Genomic DNA, 7,631 nt, shown 5'->3' on the forward strand with positions numbered 1-7,631 from the left:
AGATGTGGCAAGGCTTAGTAGCAGCCTTATCTGAGGGCAGAGGCCTTAGAGTCTAGAATGTGATAATACATACGAATGATTAAATGAGCTTAAGGACAAAATACCCAGGTTATATAGGTTTATCCTGCCCATGAGGAATATAATTAGGGCATTAGAAGTAAAAGAAAATATTTGACTCTAGGTCCCCCAGAGGTAAAATATTTTCCTCATTTCAACCAGATCACTATTGAAGTACATGAAAGAATGTCAAGAATGGTACTAACAGAAAAAGAAACAACAATGTAAAAGTAATGCATGGATCTGAGGACACATACAAAGAAAAAGACACAAGGAAACACACAACAGAAGTAGAAGTAGAAGAGCTTCAACACGGGAAGCATGTCAAGCCCTTTCACAGTGAAACAACCCTGAAGCATCCAATCCCAGTAAGGTTGTGAGGCAAGGGACACCACTCTACCACCCCCACAGGGCAGTAGTCCATAGAAAATACAAGAGAAGAAGGTGTTCACAAAGGCCCACCAGAAGAGAAGAACCCAGATGGGGAAAATAAAGGAAGGACACACTTTGATCAGTTTCCTCAACAGGTCATCAACCTAGTCCATGGAGGGTGCCTGAAGAAGTTCCTTCACCAACCAGAAGGTTAAAGGAGAAACAGTACGAATTGGGAACACTTCCCGTCGATAGAAGAAAGTTGACATAAGGAAGAGGAATTTATTAAATGAGATGATATGGAAGATTCTATGTATTGTTCTAGGACCCCATGAAATTTGATATCAGCGAAGAAAAACACCGAAAGTGATGGTGTCATCATAAGAAATTCAGGAAAGATGTCACATTTAATGCAGGAAATTGATGCAAGCATCACCTGATGGAAAGGGTAATAGGTGCAATAGGTTGCTAGAAATTGTAGTAGGCGAACAGACAGAATATATGACAGCCAAAACCTAGAGGATAGGGAGAGATAAAGGGAATGAACCAGGACCAGAGGGAACAGAGACCAGGGAAGGGCCCACAGTCAGACCCCATCAACTTGGCAGGGTTTTAAGACTATGCACAGAAGAAAGGAAGGATAAAGGAGAACCAAGAAAGAAAACAACCAAAGAAAACAGCCCCAGAAGAGCAAACAGAAACGAGAGAAAATACACCCCACAGGGAAAAACAAACCATGACATGGACACGAGGGAAGTCAGCAACCACAGAGGAGAAGAAAAGAGGCAAGGTGAGACTAACTCAAGGAGAACAGAGAGGAACACAGGAACAGCCCTCGGATCTACCATCCACCAAGGATACACAGGGCAGATCCAAGTTACCACCTGCAATCTACCCCCAGAACCCTCCGAGATGGCGCCCCCCTTCCTTCAGGACCCCCAGGCAGAGAAGGCTGGATACCAGGAAAAACAGAGGTCTCAAACACCTGGCAACAGAGGTCTCAGAACGCCTGCACAGCAGGACACCCTCCACAGAGGAGGCAGTACAACACGGATACATCAAGAGGGTGTACACAGTGCTGGGCAGCACGGAAAGAGGAAAATCAATTGGGAAACAGGAAGAAAGAGAAGAAGACAGTGGCAGGAGATGGGAAGATCATGCGTTGGCATTGGAATTGGTGGTAAGTGAGGTCTCAAAGTGATTCATTTTTGATCTGCTAAAGGCAGGTCTTTTGTTCCAGGTCCCAAGCGAAGAAGAAGTTTTGGGAAGCTTTCAAACATCATTGGAAGAACCTACAGTGGACTATAAACAAAAAGATTAACTGCCTCCAGCCAGCCAGGAATGCACAACAGGAATCAGAGAAACAAGGGATAATACCTCAACAACTCCCCTCCAAAGAAATGAATACCTCCCCCAAGAAATGAGGTTTGGAACATATAATAAGTGTGAAATGTTTGATGTATATCAAGCATATGGGAGAAGAAACGAGACAGAATATAAAGAGTTTTTTTAATACAAAAACGAACAGGAAAGTCTGAAGAATTGGCAGAATAACCCAGATATTGTTGTGAAAAGGCAGATAAGGCTGGTGCTTTAGTGGCTTTGAAAACAAGCAGCTTCATAGCAATGGGGAGGACAAACATTTAGAAGACAAAGATACCTACATAGCAATTAGAAAACCCAGTGGAGCCTCTGGCGAGAGTTAGAACGTGAAAGTAAGTCTACTAATTTAACAAGATTTTTACTATAGAAGGCAGGTAAGCGGAAGGAAGAGATAGGAGTTTTTCAGAGGTCAGAGTGACGCCCTCTTGAAAACACAGACCTGCACTTTTTTTTCCCCCACCCCAAATTTGGTATATTCTCCCCAAAACGCTCAAGGCTATAGACCAAGCACAGGTTAATTTGGCAAGGGAGACCAGTGCTGAGTGGATGCAGTTCCACAACAGACTGTGATAGCTCCTACTAACTATCCTTACCAACTTATAGGATTTGCTTCCAGAGAGATTTCAGCGATAAACGTCTTTACCTCACAAAAAATGGAAGGATCAAGGAGATACAACGAAGGAGCATCATGTTTTTATTTTGACTACGTCTCTAATTATACCCTTATATTTCCACAGGAAGAAAGCTGCATATGTGGTTGGAACTTTTTGAGAAAAAAAAACTTCGATATGCTGGAAGAGAGACTGTGTAAGACTTCACAACATGGCAGCACCCCCCATAACTAATCATAGAAGGCTTGACCAGTGTGATGTAGTGGAACCTGTTGTGATTTAACAATAGTTCTTCAGAAAGGAAAAGGATACAGCCATTGGGGCACTCGGTATCGGTGGCAGTGGCAGAGGATTTATCGTTATGCCAGTATTGAAATAAAAGAAAATTGCTTCAATATACATCAGGAGATATTTTATCAGTATATAGATGACATTTTCGGTATCTTTCTAGGGCACAGAAGAGGGAACTCAAGGTATATCATGGGCAAGGATTGAATTAAGATACATATGACTACAGTTCAACATTGGAATACAGCGAGAAAACTATCCCTTCACTAGACACACTAGTATTCTGGATATAGATGGAGGACCCACAGACTACGGTTTTATACAAGCTTCAAAAATTAACACCAGATTTACATTTTAGTTCAATACCTTCATCCTAACTAAAATAATCATCTTCCCTTTTCCTCACAGGATCTGGAATTAAGAGGATAGTGAGCGAAGGAGTCAAGTTAAGGTGATGCTTTGCAGGATATGGTGCGGTTTCTTCTAGCAGAGGATATGAAACTTGTCATATACTCTGGCCTTTGACAGAAACCACAATATCCTGCAAAGCATACACTTTACTTTGGACTCTTCGATCAATATCACTCTTAATTCGACACAGAGCCCTGTGAGAAAGGAAGAGATTTTTTTAGGTTAGGCGATGGTTTGAACTTAAATGTAAATATGGTGGGTATTTGAAGGTTGTAGAAAACACGTTAAGGTCTGTGGGCCCTCCATCTTTATCCAGATATACTAGTGTGTTAGGAAAGGTAGTTTTTTCTCGGCTGCTATTCATGTGAAATGTAGGTCAGGATGTATCTTATTCATCCTTAATGATATTACATTGAGTTCCTTTCTGCTGCCTAGAACAAGATAACGAAAATGTCATTCTTATTTATCTATAAATATGCTCTGGTTGTTTATTGAGCAATTTTTCTTTAATTTTCAATACTGGCATGAACGAATAAATATCGCCACTGCCACCGATAACGAGGCGGCCAGGCTGTTCCTTTTCCCTGTCTGTAGAAACTGATTGTTAAATCTAAACAGGGAGACACTCAGAACATGGTACAATGCCTTCTTGATGATGGTATTGGTGGGGGGGAAGCCATGTTGAAGTTGTATTTTTATTTCTACACTGTCTCTCTTCCACATATTGCGAAGTTTTACTAGTTTAAAAGTTCGCCACAACTTATGCTGCTTATTCCTGTGGGAATAGATGGGTATATTGAGACTTTGTCAAAAAAGGAAACAGGATTGCTAACTTTGGGGTATCTCCTTGAACCTTCATATTTTGGAGGAAAGAAGTTGTTGTCCTGTATCTCTCTGGAAGCAAATATAGAAGGGGGGTAAGATAGGTTGTGAGGAGGCGATCACAGGTCAGCGTTGGGAACTGCTTCCACTCAGAACTGGTCTCCTTGGCATGAACATGTGCTTGGGTCTATAGACTTGTTGCGTTTTTGGGGAGAAATATACCAATGTGGGTTGATGGGTATGTGTTCAAAGAGGAGGGCGTTATATCTGACCTGCTGAAAAACTCCTTCTCTTCTTACTTCTTTACCTGCCTGTACTAGAGTAATAAATCATGTTATTTAGTAGCTTAACTTTCACGTTCTACTCTCGCCAGAGCCTCCTCTGGGTTTTCTCATTTAAGTAGGTATCTTAGTCTTCTAATGTTTGTTCTCCTTGCTATGCTAGAGATTGTTTTCAAAACCACTACAAGTCCATCCTAATACTGCACTTTTTCACAACAATATCTGGCGATTTTTTCTGCCAATTCTTTCAGAGCTTTCTGGTTACCATACTCGTTAGATTCTGTCTCTGTTTTCTTCTCCATGATTGATATAACACTCAAACAGCTTCCACACTTGATTGTATTTTCCAAACTGGCATTCTCACTTGGGGGGAGGGTTTTCACTTTTTTTGGAGGGTAGTTGCTGAGGTATTTTCCTTGTTTTCTGTATTCCCTGTTGAGGCAATTACTGGCTGTCATAGGGAGGCTGTGAATCCTTTTGTTTATAGTCATTGTAGGTCTTCCAATGAAGAGATTGTGGAAGTTTCCCAAAACTTCTTCTTTCGCTGGGGACCTGGAACAAAAAGACCTGCCTTTATGCAGAAACAGAGAAATGAATCTGTTGAGGGGAACCTCACTTTCCACCAATTCCATTGCCCACCGGTATTGACCTTATCCTTGCCACTGTCTTCCCTTCTAATTCTACCTGTTTACCACTGGAGTTTCTCTATGTGGTCTGACCAGCCACTGTGTACTCCCCTCTTGTGGATGTATATAGTGTTGTACTGCCTCTAATGTGGAGGGTGGTCCAGCTGTTGCAGGCGTTCTGAGGACATCTGTTGGCCAGGTGTGTTGAGACCTCTGTTGCCTGGGTATCCGGGGTCCTTCTCTGCTGGGAGGTCCCCTGAAGGAGGGGGGCGCAATCTCGGAGGTACTGGGGGTGAGCATGAGGGGTGCGGTCTTGGGGTATCTCGCCCTGTGGTATCCTTGTGGATGGTAGTCCGAGGGCTGATACCTGGTTCCTCTCTGTTATCCTTGTGTTTTGTCTCCCTTGGCTCTGTTTCTTCTACTATGTAGGATTGGCTCGAACTATCCTATGTCCTTCTGGTTTGTGTTCCCAGTGGGGAGGTGTATTTTTCTCTCGTTTCTGTTTGATCTTCTGGGGCTTGTTTCTTTTGTTTGTTTTCTTCTTGGTTTTCTACTATTCTTCCTTCTTTTATGTGGATTTATTCATGAAAACAATGCCACGTGATTGGGTCTGACTGGGGGGCTCTCCTCGTTTATTCCTGTGTTACCTCAGGGCTGTGGTTCATTCATTTGTAGTCTTCCCTATCATCTAGGGTTTTGGGCTGTCAGATATTATGTTCTGTTTCGCTATACATTTTCTAGCATCATAATGCCACCTATTCCCCTTTCCCTCAGGTGATGGCATGCATCAATTTCCTGCATTATATGGCCTTTGCTTTCCTGAACTTTCTTATGAGACACCTTCACTTCGGTTTTTCTTTCATGGAATATGCAATTTCATGGGGTATCTAGAACAAAAATAGAATCTTTCCATTATCTTCTTCGGTAATACAATCCTCATCTGTTATGTCAAATATAATTCTTTCGAAGGGAAGTGTGTTCCCAAGCTCAACTGTTCTCCTTGACCTTCTGGTTGTGAAGGACTTCTTCAGGCACCCTCCATGGTATAGGTTGTTGACTCGGTGGAAACTGATAAAAGGGCCCTTTTTATTTAACACTCTGGGGTTCGTCTTATCTTGGTGTGGAGACTTTGTTGATCACTTTTCTCTTGTACTTTTATATGAGCTTCTCCCTGGGCGGGTCGTGGGTAGGCTGTGTAACTTCCTACAACCCTTTACTGAATATTTTTGTTTTTTTTTATTGGATGCTTCAGGTTTTCAACTGTGAGTGGGGATTGGACATTCTGCAGTGGGTGAAGCTCTCTAAACTTATAATTATGTTTGTGTGTACTTGGTGTTTTTTCCTTTGTTATGTGGGTCTATATCCATTGCATACTTTTTATCATTTGTTTTTCTTTTTGTTAGTACCATCTTTGGGAGTTTTATTTCTTGTACTTCAATGTGGGGTCTGGTTGTAATCGTGCGAAATCTCTTTTCCCTGGGGGGGGACCTAGAGTCAAATGTTTCTCTCTTTCTTCCTAAGAGACCTATTATCTGCCTCAGGCAGATAAAACATTATATGACCCTGGGTATTTTGTCTTAAGTCTTTTATATTCTTGAATATCCCCCACTAGTATCTAAAGCCTCTGCCCTTAAGATAAGCAGCTACTAAGAATTGTGCATCTTATAGCTGCATTTCAACAAATTAAATTCCCCCATTCAATTAAACAAATAGGTGGTAGATCAAACTCTGCTCTAGGATTGTTGTACACACTGTGGTAAATCTATACTGTAATCTCCCTTACCTTCACATCTATACCAGTATATATACCAAAGCCCATGCCGAGATTTAATGCTTGATATAGTAGGTAAGTTTATGGAATCTTGTTTTATGATCTACCTCAACTATTTGATAAGGATACTTAAAGTTACTCTAGTCTATCTGGGAAGGGCGTTTCGGGGAAACGATTTTCATTTATCTGCTTTCATGAGTATGGGGGCTAAAGGGGATGACTTCTATAGCTGGGTTACTTTTGACTCATGCTTCAGGGTGGGTCAACCTCAGTGAGCTACATTAGGGGGTTTTAGTAGATTCTTTATCTTTATTTTTCCTATATTTCATATAAGGTACCACTAGCATACTTGGATCTGCCTTATCTCCCACACTATTGTCAGTGGGAGAGCACTTCTGATGCTTTCCCTTCCTCTATTGAGGGGCTGGGCCATAGTTACACTCCGTTTTTTTCTATCTATCATCTTTGACCTGTTGCCTAGTTTCCATTTAATTTGTCTTAGCTTTTCAAGGGGGAGTAAATCTGGTTCGTCGGCTAAAATAGACTGAGGGTCCTTAGAAAGGAACCCTGCAGAAGGGGGGGGGGGAACTAATGGCTAGGCAAGGTTAGGTTGAGGTGTTGAGGAACAAGGATTTCCCTTTAGTGGTTCATATGATGTGTTAGGGGGAGGGAGGAAAAAAAGGGGGGGGGGGGGGGTAAGATGTCTTTAAATTTTTTGTAGTACTTATTTGTCTTTTATATACAGTTATACAATTCCGATCTTTTCCTTTTTATATCACTTGTCACTTGAATACTGTCATTTTACCAATGTCCCTCTCGTTAAAATCCATCTCGGAGGGTTGATTTTTTCTAAAAACTCTTTCTGTTTAGTATATTATTTGCTATGCTATTTTTGTATATTGCCTTTGTATCACTTTATTATCATATATATATTATATATATAGTGTATATATAAGTAACATCTACACACAATTTGAACAAAATATTATGATTATAGTGGTATAACCAA

The sequence above is a fragment of the Penaeus japonicus genome, unplaced genomic scaffold, assembly GCF_977035675.1.
Source record: "Penaeus japonicus unplaced genomic scaffold, GWHDUDI00000001_assembly GWHDUDI00000012, whole genome shotgun sequence".
In the NCBI taxonomy this organism is placed as follows: Eukaryota; Metazoa; Arthropoda; class Malacostraca; order Decapoda; family Penaeidae; genus Penaeus; species Penaeus japonicus.